We start from the raw sequence: 22,781 nt of genomic DNA, 5'->3' as shown, positions 1-22,781 counted from the left end.
TCAATACATGAAAGAAGCACTGGGACAATTGGATGATTCAAGTTGCTACAAAAAAAGTAACATGCCAACAGTATGTGCCTCATGCAACATATATTATTCAAAATTAAATGTATGGCGGAGTGCTGGTTTGATTAGCATGGATGAATTAACATTTTTAAAAAACTGAGTTTCCTGAAATGCCGACAATTTATTTAATTCCCAAACTACATAAAAATGCTACAACACCACCAGGCAAGCCAATAATTCCGTCTATTGGAGGATTGCTAGAGAATACATCTAAATACATAGGATTTTTTTCTCTGCAAGATCTGGTCAAAAATCTGCCCTCCTTTATTAAAGACTCTGGCGATTTTTTGAGACATTTGCAGACATTTGAATGGGACCCAAATTATTTGCTTGTGTGCCTTGATGTAACATCATTATATACAAGCATGAACCATAAAGATGAAATGAGGGCAATACAGCATTACTTGGATAGAATACCACACAATTTGTGTTAGACCTGGCACCATTGGCGTGGGTCTACCTTCCATTTTTGCTGTTGGCTCATGTGTTTTTGCTGGTGTTAGATGCTCAGAGCACTGTGCCACTGCCAACCAGTGCCACAGTGCAAGTGCTCCCTGTGTAAATTGCTGTATTGATTGGATTCCATGATTGGCTTATTTGGTTTACTGTCATACCCTAGTACAGTGCAACAGGAGTGCCCAGGGCGTGTAAATACAAATTCTGCTGGTGGGCTTGAAGCACTGGTTGTGCCACCTACAGAAGCGGCCTGATAAAATGTGTCTAAGGTCTACCATTGCAGGACCTGCATGCAGGGTGGTACTGTCATGCTGACTGGGCAAGTACACCCACTTGCCAGACCCTAAACCGTCCCTTAACTTCATGTTAGTCACCCCTATGGTAGGCCCAAGGACAGGGTGCATTGTAAGCATAAGGTAGGACAAGCCCTGATGTGTGTGGCATGTCCTATTAGTGAATTATAGCCATTTTCGTTTTTCACTATTGCAAGGCTACCTGTTCTCCATTGGACAGAATGGGCTGTTAAAATTGTTATGTTATGGTATGTTATGTTATGTTATGCGTTTTTATTTGGCGCACAGATGCTCCAGCTAAGGAGCGTCCTGGCGCCCGACAAGGCAGCTGCACAACACAACTAAACAATAAACAAACAGTGTAAACAAACTAAGGGAATAAAAAGGTTTTCACCGCACGGCGAAAGGAAAGCAGATCCCTCATAGCGCGGATCACCGGGGGCAGGGAGTTCCACAGGACCGCCGCGCGAACTCGAAACGAACGTCCTCCTGCCCTACTCCGCTTAAAGCGCGGCACAACAGCCAGTTCTAGGTCCGCAGATCTTAAGGGTCGAGCTGGGGTGTAATGGGCTAGAAGGGCCATAAGAATCGTTGCTGGGGGACCCCTTCAGAATTTTATAGGCGACACAGAGGACCTTAAACTGGATCCGCTGGGCCACTGGGAGCCAATGCAGTGACCGCAGGGTACTGGAGGTGGGACAGAATCTTGGGAGGCCTACCACCGCTCTTGCTGCGGCGTTCTGGACCCGTTGTAAACGCCCGATCTCTGCCTGATTTAAACCAACCAGTAAGGAGCTCGCATAATCCAGCCTGGAGATGACAGTGGCTTGGGTAATGAGTTGCCTGGTGAGGGCATCGAAGAACTTAAGCACTGGACGGAGCCCGCGCAGGATGCCAAAGCAACAGGCCGCCGTGCGTTTGGTGTGACACACAAACGTCAGGGAAGGGTCCAGCCAGACCCCGAGGTTCTTGAGCTCGGCAACTGGGATGGGAGCGGGACCCAGCTCCTCTGGCCACCATCTCTCTCCCCAAAGATCCGGCTGTCTGCCAATAACCATGACCTCGGTCTTACTAGCGTTCAGCTGGAGACAGTTGGACGTCATCCAGCTGGCGACCGCCCGCAGTCCTTGTTGAAACCTGGGGGCATCGACTTCGGCATCCCCGCTGATCGTGACCGCTAGCTGGGTTTCATCGGCGTATGACACCATCGTCATACCCCATTGCCTGACAACCTCAGCTAGCGGCCTTACGTAAAGATTGAACAGCGTAGGGCTCAACGAGGACCCTTGGGGGACCCCCAGGTTCAACGGATGAAATTTGGACTGGTAAGGTGGGACGGTCACGCTAAAGGCCCGGTTGGCTAAAAACGACCGGAACCACTGGAGAGCGATACCGGTGACACCAGCCTCCTCTAGGAGCCGCAAAAGGATCGGGTGCGAGACAGTATCGAAGGCAGCGCTCAGGTCTAATAGCACAAGCGCTGCCGTATGTCCCGCGTCAAGCACGGAGCGAAGGTGCTCCACCATGTAAAGCAGAGCCGTCTCCGTGCTATGATCAGCCCTAAACCCATTCTGCGTCGCATCGAGGATATCTGCGCGGCGAAGATGTTCCGAGAGGATTGCATTTACATGCGCCTCCGTAACCTTAGCCGGCCACGGCAGGAGTGAGATCGGCCGATAGCTCTCAGGCTTGCTGCCGTCCAGGCTGGGTTTCTTGAGGATGGGACAAACCATGGCTCGCTTCCACTTCAGTGGAACATTACCAGATGTCAATGACGAGTTGATCAGAGAACATAGCGGTGAGATATCATGTACCGCTAAGTCTTTGAATGCATCTGGGCAGAGTGGATCCTCTGGGGACCCAGACTTCACTTGACGGGCCAATGTGTCTAGACTATCTGATGTTAAGACAGGAAAGGAATGCAATCCCTCAGATGATAGCGGCTTAACAGATGGATTAGCCGAGGGAGTTGCCAAAGGGAAGGCCCGATAAATGGCATTCACCTTTTCCAGAATGAACTCTGCCAATTTTTCACAGTGCTCAACAGAGCTCTGGAACGTCGTTGTTACCTTTTTGGCAGTAAGGTCTTTCAATACCTTAAAAATAGCCTTAGACGGGTTCGAGCTAGTCCTGAATTGTGCAGCATAAAAGGCGGCACGAGTTCTGCATACCGCCCGGTGATACAATTTCACAGTAGACAGGTAGAGAACTTTTTTCGTGCTGTTGTAAGAAATTGTTACACTCTATGTAGTAAGTAAAATATCTTTATTCGATTGTTTACATGTAACAATCATAAAAGTACATATCATAAACATTAGTCACAAAGTACAGTTTGTGCAAAAAATATAAAATATGTTACCACATCAACATAAGCATGAGCACAAGCGGAAATTTCAGTATTATAGTTTAAAAACAGTAGAAAAATATACAATATAAAAAAGAAGAATCACATCGGGAATAGAGTTGATTAGCCTTCCATGCTTTTCCTGTGTTTAAGTGCAAGTTTTAAGAAGCTACATAAAAACAGGGTGCTGTCGCTATTTAGCATTTGAAGGTAATAAAGTGCCGGTCTGTATTGTGCAAAATGGAGCCGTTGTAGTAAGGGTTTTAAAAACAATTTACGAGGGACTATATAATATGAGCAGAAGAATAAAAAGTGTGCCAGATCTTGTGGAGACTTGTTGTCGCAGCCACAAGCTGGCAACACTTGGCCCCTGTGTGCCCCACTTGGTACAGCTAGCAAAAGATGGAACATGTCAAATCGGAACCTTGTGAGCAAAAAGCGTTCGTGTCCCGACAAGGGCCAGACTAGGTAGGGTTCTATATGGAGGGTCGTTTTGGTGAGAGCATGCAGCCTCACACTGTTTTTCGCATGCTCTCTTTCCTCCCTTGCTAAGTACCTAGATGTCATAAAGGTATTCTTCACGAAAATGACATCGGATTTGGTTATATTCTCTGGGGCTAGAAAGAGGTCAGGCCGGCCTAATTCAGAGAGGCATCTTTTAATATATTTTAACCACGGAATCTTGTACTTCCCTTCCCACTCTAAAGCCTCTTGCAGGATGTTTCTAGTGAGGGGTATATCTGGATTTAGCCAGCTGTTTAGCCAGCATAGCAGGGGGTTTACCGCAATCCTGTCACTTAGATGAGGCATACCTAATTCTGTGTGGACAGAGAAGTTTGCCGCGCCCCTAGGGAGCCTTAGGACTTGCTTTAAAAAGTTGTTTTCGATGACCTCAAGGGCATCTATTGGTTCAGAACCCCATATTTCACTCCCATAGCATGCGACTGCAATGCTTTTGGCTTGGTATAACTTCAGAACAGCGGCCACTGGGCTATTTCCCATTTTCTTAGCAAAATCCATTATACCTGCGTTTACACGCACTAACTCGCCCTTTTTCTTTTGTATTGCAGGTGCCCAGGTTAGTTTATGGTCAAAAAGGACACCAAGGTACGAAAAAGTCCTAGTTATCGGTATTTTTTCGTTGTTAACAGAATGGGGGTAACTTTTTTTTGGGGCCTGAGCCGGTCATCATGGTGAAAGATTTCGAATTATTAATGCTCAGGCCACGGGAATTCATGAATACAAAAAAAGAATTAAGCAGAGTTTGGAGGCCGATCGCTGTTCTAGAGATTAGGACGGCGTCGTCAGCGTATAGCAAGACGGGCACGCCCTTCCTCCCTATATATGGGTAGTCTGCACCAGTTTTTAAAAGGTGTTCCTCCAGGTCGTTGATATAAAGATTGAAAAGAAACGGGGCTAGGATACACCCTTGTCTAACCCCGCGGCTTATCCTGAAGTCCCTAGTTACTGTCATATCCTGTGTGAGGCGAACATTTGCTCTGGTGTCCGAATGTAAAGCTGATAAAAAATTTATGAGATTTTGCTCCACACCCATTTTTTGCATGACCTCCCAGAGCCTGCCTCTGTCGACGCAGTCGAAAGCGGATGATAAATCCATAAAGGCCATGTGAATAGACCCTTTTCTGGCCAAGGTGTATTTGCCGTTTATTAGATACAGGTTCAGACATTGCGCTATCGTAGAATGGCCTGGTCTAAACCCGTATTGGATGGGTGACAGAATGTTATTTTCCTTGGCCCAGTGTACACTCTATGATCCTAACAGACTCAGGAAACATGGTAGAAATTCGAGTTTAGTATGCCTGAACTCAGAATCATAAAATACATATTTTAGTAAAGTTTATTTTAATATTCTGTGTTTGCAAATACCACTTTTAGAAAGTAGGTATTTGCTTGCCTAACCATTTCAGCCCGCCTCTGCTAGGATGTGTATCTGCTATCTGGTTTCTGTGAGTGACAAGGCTGGGGGATTCCACAGGGCAGGGCTAGGTAGCCTGGTGGTGAATAGAGAGACTTATATCCATGTGGGTGTGAGGAGTGCACCTGGGCTCTGAATAGGACTGTGCCCCTCCACCACAATGCTGGCTCCACCTCCCGTGGAGTGTCTGATGTCTCTAGCCTGCACCCTGAATGAGAAAGTCAAAGTCATGTCAACAAAGGGCTCAAGAACTGGTTTTGCTGGGAAAAGGCCCCTCTACCCCAGAGGAACAAAGGATTTAGGAGTATAAGTATTGTGACCCTGCTCTCAAGAAATTAGATACAGATTTGACAAGAAGAAACTTCTGCCTGAAGAGAAGGAACTGGGAAAGCTTAAGAAGGAATACTGTCCCTGACCTGGGGAATTGGCCTGCAGGGGTTGGCTTGCTGCTAAAGGAGAGGAGAGAGACTGAAAGACTTTATTTTCCACTTGTGCAAAGATCTCTAGGGCTTGTGAGTGAGCTTGCCCACCGAACGATGTCCCAGGACCAGTGGACTTCACCCACCTTGAGGAGAGCTGCTGTTTTTCCCGTAGCACCGAGGCAGAGAGCTGTGTGCGCCTTGTAGGATAAACTCGTACTCTGTGAAGCCCCGTGCCAAGCCGTCCTCCTCAATCACCGCGGCTCTGCGCCCAACGACTCGTAGCAACGAAGTCTTAGAGCCGAAGACCGTCCCGTGACAGGGGGACTACGCACCGCACATCGCTTCACCTCCTTCGAGTCACACTGATCAACGCACATCCTGCCGCTGATGCCAAATCTACAATCGCGCCTAGAGGTGGGGTATGCTTCGCACATCCGCATCGTACAGCCCGCCTCGCACCGCGCTTAAAGACTGAAAGGCACCAGCTCCCAAGGTACGGCTCGTACACCGCAACGTAAAAGGATCACACCGCACCAAGCACTGTCCCCTCAATCAACGCGACTCTGAGTTCATCGACCCGCACAGGCGCCGTCAATGAGCCGTAGCTCGCACCGTGACAGGAGGACATCACCGCGTATAACGCTTTCTTTTACATGGCCCCGTCCGTGCCGGACACATCAAGCTAAGGTACTGTGTACGCCTCACGCACCCTACTGAGCGCATCGGATGAAAGCGTCCGCTGCTCGTGTTAGACTCTTTAGGTTCATTTTCATCACCGCAAGGGCCAAACAAAGGAGTTCGCATCGCACAGAACTTTAAGAATAAGCATTTGAACAAGAATTCTTTATTGTTAATAGTATTGTGGCTCATTTTGTCGTTATTTGGTCTTGTGCTAAGTCTTTATATAAAAGTGAACTATTTTTGATATATAACTAGTGCGGTGTTCATTTGTGGTGTTGTCACTGAGTTACTGTATGTGGTCACAAATGCTTAACCTACAACGCCTCTGAAATAAGCCTTGACTGCTCGCGCCAAGCTACCTAGAGGGTGAGCAGGTGTTATTTTAAGAGGGTAATCCCCTTGTCCTGACTAGAGGAGAGGGTCCCTGCTTGTCACAAGGACCTACCTGTGCCAACCAGGGATCCCCAATTCTAACATTGGTGGTCAGCGGTGACGATTCTGGACTTGCACTTGAGATTCATGTACAGTGATTGGTGAGCACTACTTAGTGAGTGCAGACCATAACGCAACCACATACTTTTTTTCTTATTTTGCTAGAGATCGTCATTTTTGAAAAGTCATGCCTGGTTCACTCATTGTAGAAAGGGCAGTATCTGTAGTCTCTTCAAGCAAAGAAGTAGAATGGGAAGAGGAGAGACTAGAGAGCTACACCAAGGCCAGCTGAAAGGCTTAAAGTTCCCATGCTTGCTGCAAGCTCAAGTCAAATCTACACAAGGCACTGAGGGCCTGGATTGAGTCAAGGAATGCCCCTAGAGGTTTGGTGGAATATGAATACGCAGAAGAGCCGCTGGAAGGGCTATTGGGCCCAGGGGGAAGGAAAACAGTTTCTCCAGAAGGCAACCATGGCTTTGGCAGAGGCCTGTCGCCAGAGGAGTTGGCAGACAGGAAGGAAACCAGAATACATGAAATGGAGATGTCAAAACTTCAATTGAACGGGCAACTGGAGCTGTAAAGCAAAAAGCTGGCTCTGGAAGAGAGAAGAATCCAAATGGAGCATGACATGGCTTTGGGGGAATAGGAGCTAAAGGCTAAGAGTGTTGAGCTTACTCCCTCTGGTGGCATCACACCACCAGTGCATTTAGAATCAAGGGTGTACATACCAAAGAAGGTGGTTAAGGATTTTTTTAAGAATGATGGCATAGGGCAGTGGTTCAAGGCCTATGAGGTAGCCATGTCTTCCCACCGGGTCCCTGAGAAAGATTGGGGAGCGGGGTTGTGGGGACGGTTCCTGAGCGAGGGGAGGGACACACTGCTGGATTTGCCCTCAGAGGTTCATAATTCTTATCCCCACATGAAGGATGCTTTGATGACCAGGTATGGATTAACTCCTGAGTTGTATAGACAAAGGTTCAGGGGTTGCACAAAGATTCCTAACAGCACTTATTTTGAGTATGTAACTTTTTTCTGCAGAGCATTGGATGGTTGGGTGAAGAGACGCAAGGTTGATGATTTTCAAGGGCTTCTTGATTTAAATGCATGGGAGCATTTGTCCAGTAACTGTTTTCCTGAGCTATGTCAGCACCTGATTGATAGTAGGCTGACTAACCCTAGGAAGCTTGCTGAGGAGGCGGACCGCTGGGTCAGTACCAGGGTCCCCAAGGGTCACGTGTGAGACTCTACCAAAGGTGGGCCGGGTCCCCAGCAAAAGAGTGGGGGGGGGACAAGGGTAAACAGAGGGAGTTCCCAAGAAGGCCCCAAAGTAATCCCCAAGGGAACCAAGGGAAAGGTTCTCATCCTCCCCACCCCAAAAACCGACCGGGGCCCCAACAGGTCCACCTGTTCAAAAAGGACCCCCAAGGTGTTACAAGTGTGGTGACCTTGGTCATTTTGCCTCTGATCCCAAGTGTCACCTGTTTGGTAAACCAGCACCCACTGGTGCTCCGCCCTGGCATATGGCTAGTGTATCCTTTGGGGAGGAGATAGAAGTCCAAGGTGGCTGGGGTTCCGCAGAAATGTCCCTTGTCTCTTTAGAAGACCGTGAGGTGGTCCCTGAGAACCAACTGCCCAATACCACTAAGAAATATGGACAGTGGGTGACCATCAATGGCCAAAAGGTGGGGGCTCTTAGAGATACAGGAGCCAGTGTGACAGCTGTCAAGTGTCACCTGGTGTCTCAAGAGCAGGTTGTCCCACATGCATTCTGCCAAGTTGTGAACACGACAACACTGAGAGTCAGTGTCTAATGGCTCAGGTTCCCTTTGATTGGGGGGGTCTCTGGTACTCTTCAAGTAGCTGTGAGAACCGCCATGCCTGTTGACTGTTTGTTGGGGAACAATTTGGAGAGCTCACCTTGGGAAAAGGTGGAGAAGAGTACTCACCTGAGGATGGTGGATCTGCCTGACTGGGCATGCGTGACCACCCGGTCAATGGTAGCCAGTAGGGGTGCTAAAGAGGTCCTGGAGCCTGAGAGGGAGGCCCAGGGACCGGCTTTAGGTAGAAGAGGCAGTGGGTGCGGGAAACCGGCCCCGTAGCTCCCAAGGTTCAGGAGGAGGCAGACCTTGAGGGGGATGCCCTGGAACCTACAGGGGAACAGATAGCTGAACTGGGGGACCTGCCTGAGCTGACCCTATGGCAGCAGGAAGGTGGCCCCTCCAGGGAGGAATTCTAACTAGGGCAGAAAGAATGTCCTTCTCTCTTGGGTCTGCAGCAGCAGGCTGCAGACCAGGCCAACGGTGATCAGTCTGGAACACATTTTATTTACTCGGAGAACGACCTCCTGTATTCAGAGCCTAAAGTTGCTGAGCCTGGGTCAGCCCGTGCGCTGGCGGTACCCCAGAGCTTCAGAACCTTCCTACTGGGGCTGGCTCACGATGTGTCATTGGCAGGACATTTGGGCCAGGACAAGACCTTTGAGAGGCTTGTCACCCACTTTTATTGGCCTCAAATGCGCAGCAGTTCAGACACTTACTGCAGGACTTGTCAGACGTGCCAGGCAAGTGGAAAGAGTGGCAGGAAGCAGAAGGCTCCTCTCCAGCCATTCCCTGTGGTCAGTACCCCCTTTGAGCGAGTGGGGATCGACATTGTGGGCCACTGGACCCCAGGACAGCCATGGATAACAGGTTTATCCTGGTCCTGGTAGACCATGCCACCCGGTACCCGGAAGCCATCCCTCTGAGGACAGTGACGACCCCGTGGTGGGACGGGCACTGATGGGAATTTTCTTCCGAGTGGGATTCCCTCTAGAGGTGGTGTCTGACCGGGGTACCAATTTCCTATCCAAGTATATGAAGTCCCTTTGACAAGCGTGTGGTGTAACCTACAAGTTTACCACCTTTTACCACTCCCAAGGAAATGGGTTGGTTGAGAGATTCAACCGCACCCTGAAAGGCATGATAATGGGTCTTGAGGAACCCATGAGGCGTAAGTGGGACATCCTCTTACCATGCCTACTCTTTGCTTAATGTGAGGTGCCACAGAAGTCTCTAGGGTCCAGCCCCTTTGAGCTTCTGTATGGCCAACCAGTGAGAGGACCTCTAAGTCTGGTCAAAGAAGGCTGGGAGCAATCTTCCAGGAAACCTCCCCTAAATGTATATAGCTACATGCTGGCCTTCAGGAACCAGACTAGGCATTTCAGAGCACTTGCTAAGCAAATCTGAAAGCCAGCCAGAAGGAGATGAATCAGTGGTATGACCAGAATGCCACTCTGGTAGAGCTTCAGCCTGGTCAGAAGGTGTGGGTCTTGGCCCAGAGGAGCCTTGTGCGCTCCAGGATAAGTGGACTGGCCCCTTTGAGGTTGTGAGGCTCAAGAGTCCTGTTACCTATTTAGTCGACTTGCAGTCTCCCAGGAACCCCTTTAGGGTCCTGCATGTCAACCGCCTTAAGCCCCACTTGAAGAGAGGTCTGAAGTGGGCATGCTCTTGGCAACAGATGCTGGAATGGAAGAGGAGATTGAGCCTCTTGCTGACCTCCTGGCGGCCACAGAGCAAGATGGGTCAGTGGATGGTGTTAACCCCTCTTCCACCCTGACCCCTGAGCAACAGAATGACTGCCGCCAGTTGCTGGGACAGTTTTCTGACCTGTTTTCCCTGGTTCCTAGTATCACAGATTGGTGTGTCCATGATGTGGATACAGGAGACAGCTTACCTGTGAAGCACAAGCCTTACAGGGTAACTGACAGGGTGAGGGTTTGCATCAAAGAGGAGGTCCCAAAGATGCTGGCCCTAGGGGTGATTGAGTACTCCAGCAGTCTTTGGGCAATCCCAGTGGCCTTGGTCCCGAAGGCTGTAGCGCCGGGTGCCACACCTGAACTCCGGTTCTGTGTGGACTACCGAAGGCTCAATTCGATCACGAAGACCGACGTGCACCCCATCCCCAGAGCTGATGAGCTCATTGATCGGTTAGGGGCTGCCCGGTACCGCAGCATGTTTGACTTGACATCTGGGTACTGGCAGATCGCCTTGACCGATGGGGCAAAAGTGAGGTCAGAATTCTCCACACCAGATGGGCATTTCCAGTTCCATGTTATGCCCTTTGGGATGAAGAATGCCCCTGCCACTTTTCAGAGGTTGGTCAACCAGGTGTTGGATGGACTGGATGAGTTCAGTGCCGCCTACCTGGATGACATCGCAGAGTTCAGTATCACTTGGGAAGAACACCTGCGCCACCTCTGGAAAGTGTTGTTGGCACTGCGAAAGGCAGGCCTCACAATCAAGGCGAGTAAGTGCCAGATCGGGCAGGGTTCTGTGGTTTACTTGGGACACCAAGTTGGGAGTGGCCAGGTGGCACCCCTACAACCCAAGATTGAAGCCATCCTGAATTGGGAGTCGCCCAAAACCCAGGCAGAGGTGAGAGCCTTCCTAGGTCTCACCGGGTACTACAGGAGGTTTTTCAAGGGGTATGGCAACATTGTTGCACCCTTGACAGAGCTGACTTCCAGGAAGCAGCCCAGAAAAGTGATTTGGACTGACACCTGTCAGAAAGTTTTTGAGGCCCTGAAAGCTGCCATGTGCTCCTGGCACCCAACTTCTCCAAAGAGTTCATCGTCCAAACAGACGCTTCATGGTGTGGGGGCTGTTCTTTCACAGATTACTGAGGAGGGCTTTGACCAACTTGTAGCCTTCATCAGTAGGAGGTTACTTCCACAAGAATAGAGGTGGAGTGCTATTGAGAGTGAGGCATTTGCGGTGGTCTGGGCACTGAAGAAGCTGAGACCATACCTGTTTGGGACTCACTTCTGGGTTCAGACAGACCACAGGCCCCTCAGATGGTTGATGCAAATGAGGGGTGAGAATCCTAAGCTGTTGAGGTGGTCCATTTCCCTACAGGGTATGGATTTCACGGTGGAACATCGCTCTGGTTCAGATCATGCCAATGCTGACGGTCTGTCCAGATTTGTCCGCCTTAGTGATGAGAACTCCCTGGGGTAGAGTAGTTCTCCCCACATTTCAGCTGGAGGGATACACGTGTTAGACCTCGCACCATTGGCGTGGATCTCCTTTCCATTTTTGCTGTTGCCTCATGTGTTTTTGCTGGTGTTAGATGCTCAGAGCACTCTGCCACTGCCAACCAGTGCCACAGTGCAAGTGCTCCCTGTGTAAATTGCTGTATTGATTGGCTTCCATGATTGGCTTATATGGTTTACTGTCAGACCCTAGTACAGTGCACCAGGAGTGCCCAGGGCGTGTAAATACAAATTCTGCTGGTGGGCTTGCAGCACTGGTTGTGCCACCCACAGAGGCGGCCTGGTAAAATGTGTCTAAGGTCTACCATTGCAGGACCTGCGTGCAGTCTGGTACTGTCATGCTGACTGGGCAAGCACACCCACTTGCCAGTCCATAAACCTTCCTTTAACTTCATGTTAGTCACCCCTATGGTAGGCCCAAGGGCAGGGTGCATTGTAAGTATAAGGTAGGACAAGTCTTGATGTGTGTGGCATGTCCTAATAGTGAATTACAGCCATTTTCGTTTTTCACTATTGCAAGGCTACTTGTTCTCCATAGGCCAGAATTGGCTGTTAGAATTGTTACACTCTATGATCCTAACAGACTCAGGGAACATTGTAGAAATTCGAGTTTAGTATGTCTGAACTCAGAATAATAAAATACATATTTTAGTAAAGTTTCTTTTAATATTCTGTGTTTGCAAATACCACTTTAAGAAAGTAGGTATTTGCTTGCCTAACCATTTCAGCCCGCCTCTGCTAGGATGTTTATCTGCTGTCTGGTTTCTGTGAGTGACAGGGCTGGGGGATTACAGAGGGCAGGACTAGGTCTATCCGCAGAGCCACTACAGGAGGAAGGTCCTTCTCCTACCTGGCCGCCAAGACCTGGAAATCCCTCCCGGCCGACCTGCGTCTGACCCAAGACCACCTCTCCTTCAGGAAGAAGCTCAAGACCTGGCTGTTCGAGCAGTAGCGCCCCCCCCCCCCCCCCAAGCGCCTTGAGACCCTACGGGTAGGTAGTATGCTCTATAAATGTCTTTGATTGATTGATTGATTGACTAGGTAGCATGGTGGTGAATAGAGAGATTTACATCCACCACAATGCTGGCTCCACCTCCTGTGGAGTGTCTGATGTCTCTAGCCTGCTCCCTGAATGAGAGTCATGTCAACAAAGGGCTCAAGAACTGGTTTTGGCTGGGCAAAGGCCCCTCTACCCCAGAGGAACAAAGGATTTAGAGGTATAAGTATTGGGACCCTGCTCCCAAGAACTTAGATACAGATTTGACAAGAAGAAACCTCTGCCTGAAGAGAAGGAACTGGGAAAGCTGAAGGAGGAATACTGTCCCTGACCTGGGGTATTGGCCTGCAGTGGTTGCCTTGCTGCTAAAGGAGAGTAGAGAGACTGAAAGACTTTATTTTCCACTTGTGCAAAGATCTCCAATGGCTTGTGAGTGATCTTGCCCCCCGAACGAAGTCCCAGGACCAGTGGACTTAACCCGCATTGAGGAGAGCTGCTGGAAACGCAGTTTTTTCCATAGCGCCGAGGCAGGGAGCTGTGTGCGCCTTGTAAGATCAACTCGTACTCTGTGAAGCCCCGTGCCAAGCCGTCCTCCTCAATCACCGCGGCTCTGTGCCCAACGACTCGTAGCACTGAAGTCATCGAGCCAAAGCCCGTCCCGCGACAGGGGGACTACGCACCACACATACCTTCACCTCCTTCGAGCCACACTGATCAACGCGCACCCTGCTGCTGATGCCAAATCTACAATCGCGCCTAGAGGTGGGGTATGCTTCGCACATCCGCATCGTATGGCCCACGTCGTATGGCCCACATCGTATGGTATAACGTTTTCATTTACATTGCCCCGTCAGTGCCGGACTCATCAAGCTAAGGTACTGTGTACGACTCGCACACCCTACTGAGCGCATCGGACGAAAGCATTCACTGCGCGTGTTAGACCCTTTAGGGTCATTTTCATCACCGCAAGGGCCAAACAAAGGAGTATGCATCACTCAGAACTTTAAGAATAAGCATTTAAATAAGAACTCTTTATTGCTAATAGTATTGTGGCTCATTTTGTCGTTATTTGGTCTTGTGCTAAGTCTTTATATAAAATCTAACTATTTTTGATATATAACTAGTGTGGTGTCCATTTGTGGTGTTGTCACTGAGTTACTGTATGACGTCCCAAATACTTAACCTACAACGCCTCTGAAATAAGCCTTGACTGCTCGCACCAAGCTACCTAGAGTGTGAGCAGGGTTTATTTCAAGAGGGTAATCCCCTGTCCTGACTAGAGGAGAAAGTCCCTGCTTGTCACAAGTACCTACCTGTGCCAATCAGAGACCCCCAATTCTAACAATTTGGTTCACCATAATAAAATGTTAATGACCATGATCCAATACTGTTTGGGAAACAACTACTTTTTGTTTGCTAATAATGTTTATCAACAAACCAGAGGAGTAGCCATGGGGGCATGTTTTCCCCTAGCTACTCCTGTCTACATATGGGATGGTGGGAGAAGATGATATTGAACAAAGAGTTTAAACAACAGGTCAACGCTATGCTACATTGACGATTTGTTTCTGGTATGGAATGGTACAGAAACGGAAGCACTTGATTTTGTTAATAAGATCAATAACAACAATATCAATCTCCATTTTACATCCACCATCAGCAATGTTAGCGTTTGTTTCCTAGATGTAAAAGTATACATTAGGAATCAGAGATTAGAAACAAAACTTTATCGTAAACCTACGGCAGGCACCAGCTTACTGCACGCAATGAGTCATCATCCTCAGCATCTCATTCAAAGCATCCCCTATGGGGAGACCTTAAATGCCTCCCATGTTGTACCCACTATTCTTCTATCTTATTTTGTAACTCTTCTTTGAACACTGAATCAAGTAATAGAGGGAGATGCCAGGTGAATGGATGGATGCAAGTCTTTGGGATTTGTAATTGAATAATAACAGGGGTGTGGTCAGACAGCATACGTGGAGAATGCGAGACCCCGGTTACCCAAGAATGCATGTCTTTGGAAGTTAATCAAAAGTCCAATCTGGACCACGCGTTGTTTTGGTGGGTTATGCAGGTACCTTCTCAGGCAGCCAGATGTAATGTACGCCATGAGTCTAACAGTTGGCAGTCTTCTTTTATATGATGGAGTGTGGCAGCCGCTTGCTGATAGTGTGTGCGAGATGTTCCAACCCTGTCTTCCTGTGCCGACAGTACCATATTAAAGTACCCACCCCACAATACAGCTAAGTTACCCAGTGAGTGAATCCCTTGCCTTACTTTATTAAAGAATTCAGGACTGTTGGTATTAGGCACATAAGTGTTTGCAATAATGACCTGCTGATTGCAGATCTTACCTCGTAACATTATATAGAGCCCCTCAAGGTCTGTTATGGGTTGGTGCGTCTTCCAGTAGATGCCCTTCGGTAGCAAAATTGCGACTCCACTGGAGTAATTGGAGTAGTTGGATGTGAATATCTCCCCTCATCTCCTGGAATTCAGTTTGGATCTCGATGAATCTTTCAGGTGTGTTTCTTGCAACAGGCAGATGTCTGCCCCCTGTCTGGCAAATAAATGAATGTACTAATCATGACTTCCTATGATCGTTTAGCCCACACACATTCCAAGCAACGCATTTTAGAGTGGACATATTATCTCATTTGCGTTTTCTGCACTACATGCGCAGGATCGCGTAGCACGATGTGTGGTTCCCTGCCTGAGTTGCATTGTGTGTCTGGGATGGTGACCTTTCTGTGTATGAGATGGACTTTCGTTTTATTCTGGAGCCCATTGGTGATGTGTAGAGCGACAACAACATTAGCAATACATTTAGCTGTATTTAACAGCAACCAATAACAACCCCTACCCCCCTCCACCCACATCAACCCCCGAATCAGGTTCTGTTTTGATCCCCAGCAATGACCCAAATCTTATGAACGTCCTAGGCTAACCTAGGGCAATTGTGAATTATCTCCAGGGGAATGTGGAGTCACCGGCTAACTCCCCTGCCACATGCTGCAGGGTGGCCGAGCCATGGGATAGCAATGCCTTGCATAATGCAGTAATCCATTTAACAAAAAAGCAATCAGGCATTGCCCTGCCCCGCCTCCCCTTATCTGTGGATTTGTAAGCTAACTAACCAGGAGCCCAGTGAATCTCCTCAGCAGCCCAATGATGGCCAAGGGTGTTAAGAACAGCTGATGGTACTCCTGAAACCATCTGTTTATTCACATCGAACCAACAGTGGACATGAGTATTTTTCAGTCATTGTCACTCAGGCATTTGTCCAACAAGACCTCTCTCAATTGCTTCTGTGGTTTCCATTGCCTTGGTCGCTTGTTTTGCAAACTTCAACGCAGCTTTCGTATCCGTAATTATGGTGGGTTTGCCAGTGCTGTGTATCTTTCACTCTACCGGGTAGATCAGGGAGTATTTGATTCCTGCCTGTTGGAGTAGCTTCTTGGCAGGAATGAATTCTCTGAACCTGCTGGGTGAAGTCCAGATACAGAGATATATTGGTGTCACTGTATTGCACAGTTCCCTGCTCCCTGGCAAGTTTAAGAATCATATCTCGATCCCAATAATTTAACACACGGGCAAGAATTTGACGTGGCTTCGCCCCCGGAGGTGGCCTGGGACCAAGAGAACTATGCGCTCGCTCAGTGAGGAACATGTGTGAGAGATCATCTCTGAACAGCTCCTTTAACATAGACTCTACAAATTTCTCCATATTTTGAATGTCTGTGGACTCAGGAATGCCAGTAATTTGCATGTTGTTTCACCTGGACCTGGCTTCCAGGTCTTCGTTCTTGGCTTTTATAAGATTCAATACTGTGTCCATCTGCAGCAGTTTTAGTGTGCTGCAGTCTCTAGGTCGTCAAAATCGGATACTCTATTTTCAAGTGCGTCTTTTGAGTTTTTGTGCTTCTCCATGCGTTGTGATACCCAATCCATTTCAGCTGAAAGAGTGTCTATTTTGAAGCAGCATTCATGCCTGTGTCTCCTGTTTCCCCTGTGGCAGCTGGCTCCCCCTCCTTTTGTTTGGTGGATCTTTTGTCGAATGTCAACCTAGGTTGCTTGGCGTTTGCGTTCCCCATGGCTATTGCGGCTATATGCTGAGGCAATGGGGGATCTGGTCCTCTCTTGAGCCGCTCAGAAGGCTTCCCTACATGTGCAACCCCCAGGGCCCACACTTCCCACATCCCGCACCAGCCTGCGGTACCCGCGGAAGTTGCCTTTGCGATCCTGAGGATTATGCCACTGCATCTGCTGTGTTGTGGTCACAAGCTGAGTGTGCTTGGTGCACTCACCCCCAGCCACTCTCTAGACTGTACTCACTGTGTAATCCTTGGTTGGAGTATCAATGGATCGATGCTAGTTAGTGGGCTTTTCTCCGGCTGAAAATGTGGACCTTGTCCCGACCTCTGCTACTCGCAAGTGACTGACACTCCTCTTTCTGTTTAATTCTGGAGTGCTTAAGAAATCCTCGGGCCCCAGGGGAAATTACCCCTTGTCAGCAGTCTTCCACTGCACCACACGATCTCAGGGCGCTCCCGCAGCACTTAACACACTGCGTTGCTTACTCTCTGCTCCAGCTGGCAACTCGGATTGTCTTCAGCCAGGCACCCGCAGAAGTCTCCTTTACAGACCAGGTGGCGCGATTTCAGATTTCTGCAGATTAATCATGAACCAGTGTAGGGTTCGGGGCCACAGACAGAGGTCTGCTGTCCAGTTCACTTATTAAGGATGCTTCACGATCCTGCATGCTGCATGCACTGTCAAGAGTCATGGGCATGACCCCACCTTGTGCGGCCCATCGCTTCTGTGTTCTTACCACAGGCTGTTGAGATCGGGTCACACCCAGGTAAGAGCCCCAGCGCCCAAGTTTGGAATCTGTCACCCAGGCTCCCGGTCAGTGTCATCAGTCTCCACCAGCAGTTGGAGCCCACCTCTGGAGTGCCCAAGAAGCTCCCGCTCTCCTTCTAGCACGGATGGCAGGTAGGCCCCTCAGGCGTTAGCCCTCCGCATCACGCGAGACCCTGGCTTTCTTCCTGGCCTCGTGTTTAGGCAAACCGGGCCGAAGACGGCTGTAATGCCAGAAACCGGTCCCCGGGAGCTTGTTTCCTTCCCAGTGTAAGAATTGGCTTTTGTAGTTTGGTTTGCCCTGTTCCCATCATGCACTGGGACAGGAACAGACTAATTTGCATACAGCCAGGTTCTGAAACTGGGATGGTGCAGTGAGCTAAAAAACGGTGTTGGATCTAGCCCTGATCTCTTGACTGGGTGAGAGCTTCCTGCTTAATTCAGAGACTCTGTCCCTCACCACCCTTGTTGTAAATACTCGTGTTTAGGCCACGGCAGGCCTTGGGTGGCTCCCTCTATCTTCGGCCTCTGTTACTCCATACACGGTCTCCAGCAGGCGATAAACTGTGCCCCAGCACTGTGGGGACAGAGAGCATACAGTGATGCCTGCCTTCCGATGCTTATAGCAAATTCTGAAGGATAATGAGGCTCAGCCGCCGGAGATGACTTAACATGCAGCCATTTCATAGCACGGCTTGGCAACGCCCCCCACACATTGCATCTAAGTTAAGCATGTCTGATCCTTGCCACAGCTAGTAAGGGGTTGGACGCAGGTTAACTTAGTGACAATAGTGGTACTTGCTGTAGGAGGGTGGATACCTGACTATGGTTACCCCAGATGTTTTGCCTTGTGTTTAGCTGTTTTTTTTATGCCTGGGCTCTGTAAACAGAAAAAACAGGGGTGGCTGGGCCCAATGGGAAGGAGGGTAGGCAGGGCCACACAATTATGAATTAGAAAGAATTGCCTATGCCTCACAGCTTAGTTAAAGTACACACAAGTTTAGGTACAAGTAAACCACAATTTATTAGTTTACTCTAAACAATTGATGTTTTCAATTTACATTTACTTTACAAACACAAAGGAGAAGTTCAAAATATGCAGACCTAAGATCGCTATCAACTTTACGTCTTAGCCATATGCAGTTTCACAAACATTTAGAGAAAACAGACAGTAAACCAAACATATATTCGACATTTGACATTTGACGAAAATTGACTTCTTAACAACACAACAAATTCAAACAGATGGACAAAAAATAACCTTATGCATTTATGAATGAAGGAACACTTTTTGCAACCAATTACTGAAACACGGGGAGAACACAGAAGAACAAATTATATTCAAAAATTAGTTCAACTCCCACAGCCTGAACAAGATATAATCAATAGAATATCAGGAATATAGCCCATTTCTGCGTCACTAGCAATGGCCAACTGGCCAAGAAAAGAGGGGGTGCCGACGCGTTTCGAATCCTGATTAAGGATTTACAGGATTCTCTTCAGGGCAGTGTCAGTCTAGTCCATGGGAACTGTTTAAAATGAAGAACAAAGCAAAAAATGTTTGTTAAAAGGGGGGTCCTCTAGCCACTACTCTTAGGCCGACTCGAGTGCCAGAATAAAACATACCTTATGTTTATCCTGCCCACGGTCAGTCTTGTTTAGGAAGAAATGTCGTCTAGGCTCTGTGGTCTGCAATGTAACAGAGTAATAGGTATATTGAGTCCTATGCGCAAACCCGGGGCAGACTACCCAAGGCATGCATGTCAAACTGCTATTTGTTTACCTTTGTTAGCTTTATGGTTCTGTGCGATATCTTAGTCCACTGGGGTTTTTTTTTTCATTGTCTGTAACAAGTAGACAGAGCGCGTGTAAGTCAGTTGCACACACTAGGCGCGTGTTAGACAGTTGCACACACTGATGCGTTAAAGATTGAAAACCACGTAACTACGTTCACTTACTTGGACATCGGTCCGCGAAGACCGCAGTTGGGGTTCTAGTTCTGCAAACGTTTTATCCAAAATAGTGACCCGTTTAGTGGATCTGTGGGGTTAAAACAAAGGAACGTGTAGGCTCATTAGGGCGCTATCTTTCAATGCTTGGGAGCAGCAGAGTTCACAATTTATGGTTTCCTTGCTTACCGCAATTATTCCGGTACTTCGCTGAGCGTACTCGCTACAGAACAGCAGACAGAGAGATGTGAATGTCCCTGGCAAAAGCCGGTTTGGAGATCCCAGACCATGTGGTTCTTGGCGGACCAATCAAACAAACCAAGCGCAGTTTGGTGCTTTATGGGACATGTAGTTTAGGACAGACCGCTCCAGTTTTTTGAAAAAATTGCAAGTGCATTCTGGGGCATGTAGTCTCTGAACAGGAAAAGGTATTTATGCCCTATTAATTTCGCTGAGACTATTTAGGCCTTTGGTAACACTATCAAACTTGAGGATTAAATACGCTTCCTTACGCAACAGCATCGCGTCAACGTCTTGGCAGCGTTTAGGATCAATCCATGCTAGTGTGGTCCATTTGAAATCGTTCTCAGTGTGGCCATTGCTGATAAAATGTTCCACCATGGGAGCAGTCAGCACTTTTCTCTTTAGGCGGGATCGGTGTTGGGTAATCCGCGCGTTGATGGGCTGATTAGTTTTGCCTATATAAACTCTGTTACACGGGCATACCACCGCATAAACGACATTGCGAGTTTTGCAATTTGTGAAGCATTCATGCTTCCATCTGATACCATTGTTGATGAATGTGTCGCCTTCTAGCGTGTTGGAACATGACACACAGTTGCCACATTTGTGGTGCCCACAAATTGGTTTGAACTTCCACTGCGCAACAAGGTCACTTTTGGGTACATTGATGTGACTGTCCGCTTTGATTAAGTGTTGGCCTATGCTTCTATTTTTGCGCATAGCGAAGATGGGTTTAGAGAGAGGATGGTCCAAAGACTCCAATAGATGCCAATTGTTTCGGATTATATTCTTGAATTGGTTTGTATGTTGCCCAAATGTTGTAACGCAAACCAATTGTTCCAAATCTTTTCTTTCTTTCCTTTCAAACAATGTGTCTCTAGGGGTGAATTTGGCTCTGTTTTTAGAGTGTTTCAACAGTTACCGTAGGCACCAGTGAGGCTAAGTTGATTACCTCCTTGCACAAAAAGGCCACTGACCGCAATACAATTTTGCATTACACCAGTTCGCATCCTCAATCATTAAAAAACAACTTGCCCTACGGGCAACTATTGAGGATCAGGCGAAATTGCACTAATTTATGTGACTTTGACTGCCATGCTACAAGATTCTGCAGTGAGATGGCAGAGAGAGGATACCCGAAAAAACTGTTGAAACACTCTAAAAACAGAGCCAAATTCACCCCTAGAGACACATTGTTTGAAAGGAAAGAAAGAAAAGATTTGGAACAATTGGTTTGCGTTACAACATTTGGGCAACATACAAACCAATTCAAGAATATAATCCGAAACAATTGGCATCTATTGGAGTCTTTGGACCATCCTCTCTCTAAACCCATCTTCGCTATGCGCAAAAATAGAAGCATAGGCCAACACTTAATCAAAGCGGACAGTCACATCAATGTACCCAAAAGTGACCTTGTTGCGCAGTGGAAGCTCAAACCAATTTGTGGGCACCACAAATGTGGCAACTGTGTGTCATGTTCCAACACGCTAGAAGGCGACACATTCATCAACAATGGTATCAGATGGAAGCATGAATGCTTCACAAATTGCAAAACTCGCAATGTCGTTTATGCGGTGGTATGCCCGTGTAACAGAGTTTATATAGGCAAAACTAATCAGCCCATCAACGCGCGGATTACCCAACACCGATCCCGCCTAAAGAGAAAAGTGCTGACTGCTCCCATGGTGGAACATTTTATCAGCAATGGCCACACTGAGAACGATTTCAAATGGACCACACTAGCATGGATTGATCCTAAACGCTGCCAAGACGTTGACGCGATGCTGTTGCGTAAGGAAGCGTATTTAATCCTCAAGTTTGATAGTGTTACCAAAGGCCTAAATAGTCTCAGCGAAATTAATAGGGCATAAATACCTTTTCCTGTTCAGAGACTACATGCCCCAGAATGCACTTGCAATTTTTTCAAAAAACTGGAGCGGTCTGTCCTAAACTACATGTCCCATAAAGCACCAAACTGCGCTTGGTTTGTTTGATTGGTCCGCCAAGAACCACATGGTCTGGGATCTCCAAACCGGCTTTTGCCAGGGACATTCACATCTCTCTGTCTGCTGTTCTGTAGCGAGTACGCTCAGCGAAGTACCGGAATAATTGCGGTAAGCAAGGAAACCATAAATTGTGAACTCTGCTGCTCCCAAGCATTGAAAGATAGCGCCCTAATGAGCCTACACGTTCCTTTGTTTTAACCCCACAGATCCACTAAACGGGTCACTATTTTGGATAAAACGTTTGCAGAACTAGAACCCCAACTGCGGTCTTCGCGGACCGATGTCCAAGTAAGTGAACGTAGTTACGTGGTTTTCAATCTTTAACGCATCAGTGTGTGCAACTGTCTAACACGCGCCTAGTGTGTGCAACTGACTTACACGCGCTCTGTCTACTTGTTACAGACAATGAAAAAAAAACCCCCAGTGGACTAAGATATCGCACAGAACCATAAAGCTAACAAAGGTAAACAAATAGCAGTTTGACATGCATGCCTTGGGTAGTCTGCCCCGGGTTTGCGCATAGGACTCAATATACCTATTACTCTGTTACATTGCAGACCACAGAGCCTAGACGACATTTCTTCCTAAACAAGACTGACCGTGGGCAGGATAAACATAAGGTATGTTTTATTCTGGCACTCGAGTCGGCCTAAGAGTAGTGGCTAGAGGACCCCCCTTTTAACAAACATTTTTTGCTTTGTTCTTCATTTTAAACAGTTCCCATGGACTAGACTGACACTGCCCTGAAGAGAATCCTGTAAATCCTTAATCAGGATTCGAAACGCGTCGGCACCCCCTCTTTTCTTGGCCAGTTGGCCATTGCTAGTGACGCAGAAATGGGCTATATTCCTGATATTCTATTGATTATATCTTGTTCAGGCTGTGGGAGTTGAACTAATTTTTTAATATAATTTGTTCTTCTGTGTTCTCCCCGTGTTTCAGTAATTGGTTGCAAAAAGTGTTCCTTCATTCATAAATGCATAAGGTTATTTTTTGTCCATCTGTTTGAATTTGTTGTGTTGTTAAGAAGTCAATTTTCGTCAAATGTCAAATGTCGAATA

The sequence above is a fragment of the Lissotriton vulgaris genome, chromosome 9, assembly GCF_964263255.1.
Source record: "Lissotriton vulgaris chromosome 9, aLisVul1.2, whole genome shotgun sequence".
NCBI lineage: Eukaryota > Metazoa > Chordata > Amphibia > Caudata > Salamandridae > Lissotriton > Lissotriton vulgaris.
This window is presented reverse-complemented; position numbering follows the sequence as displayed.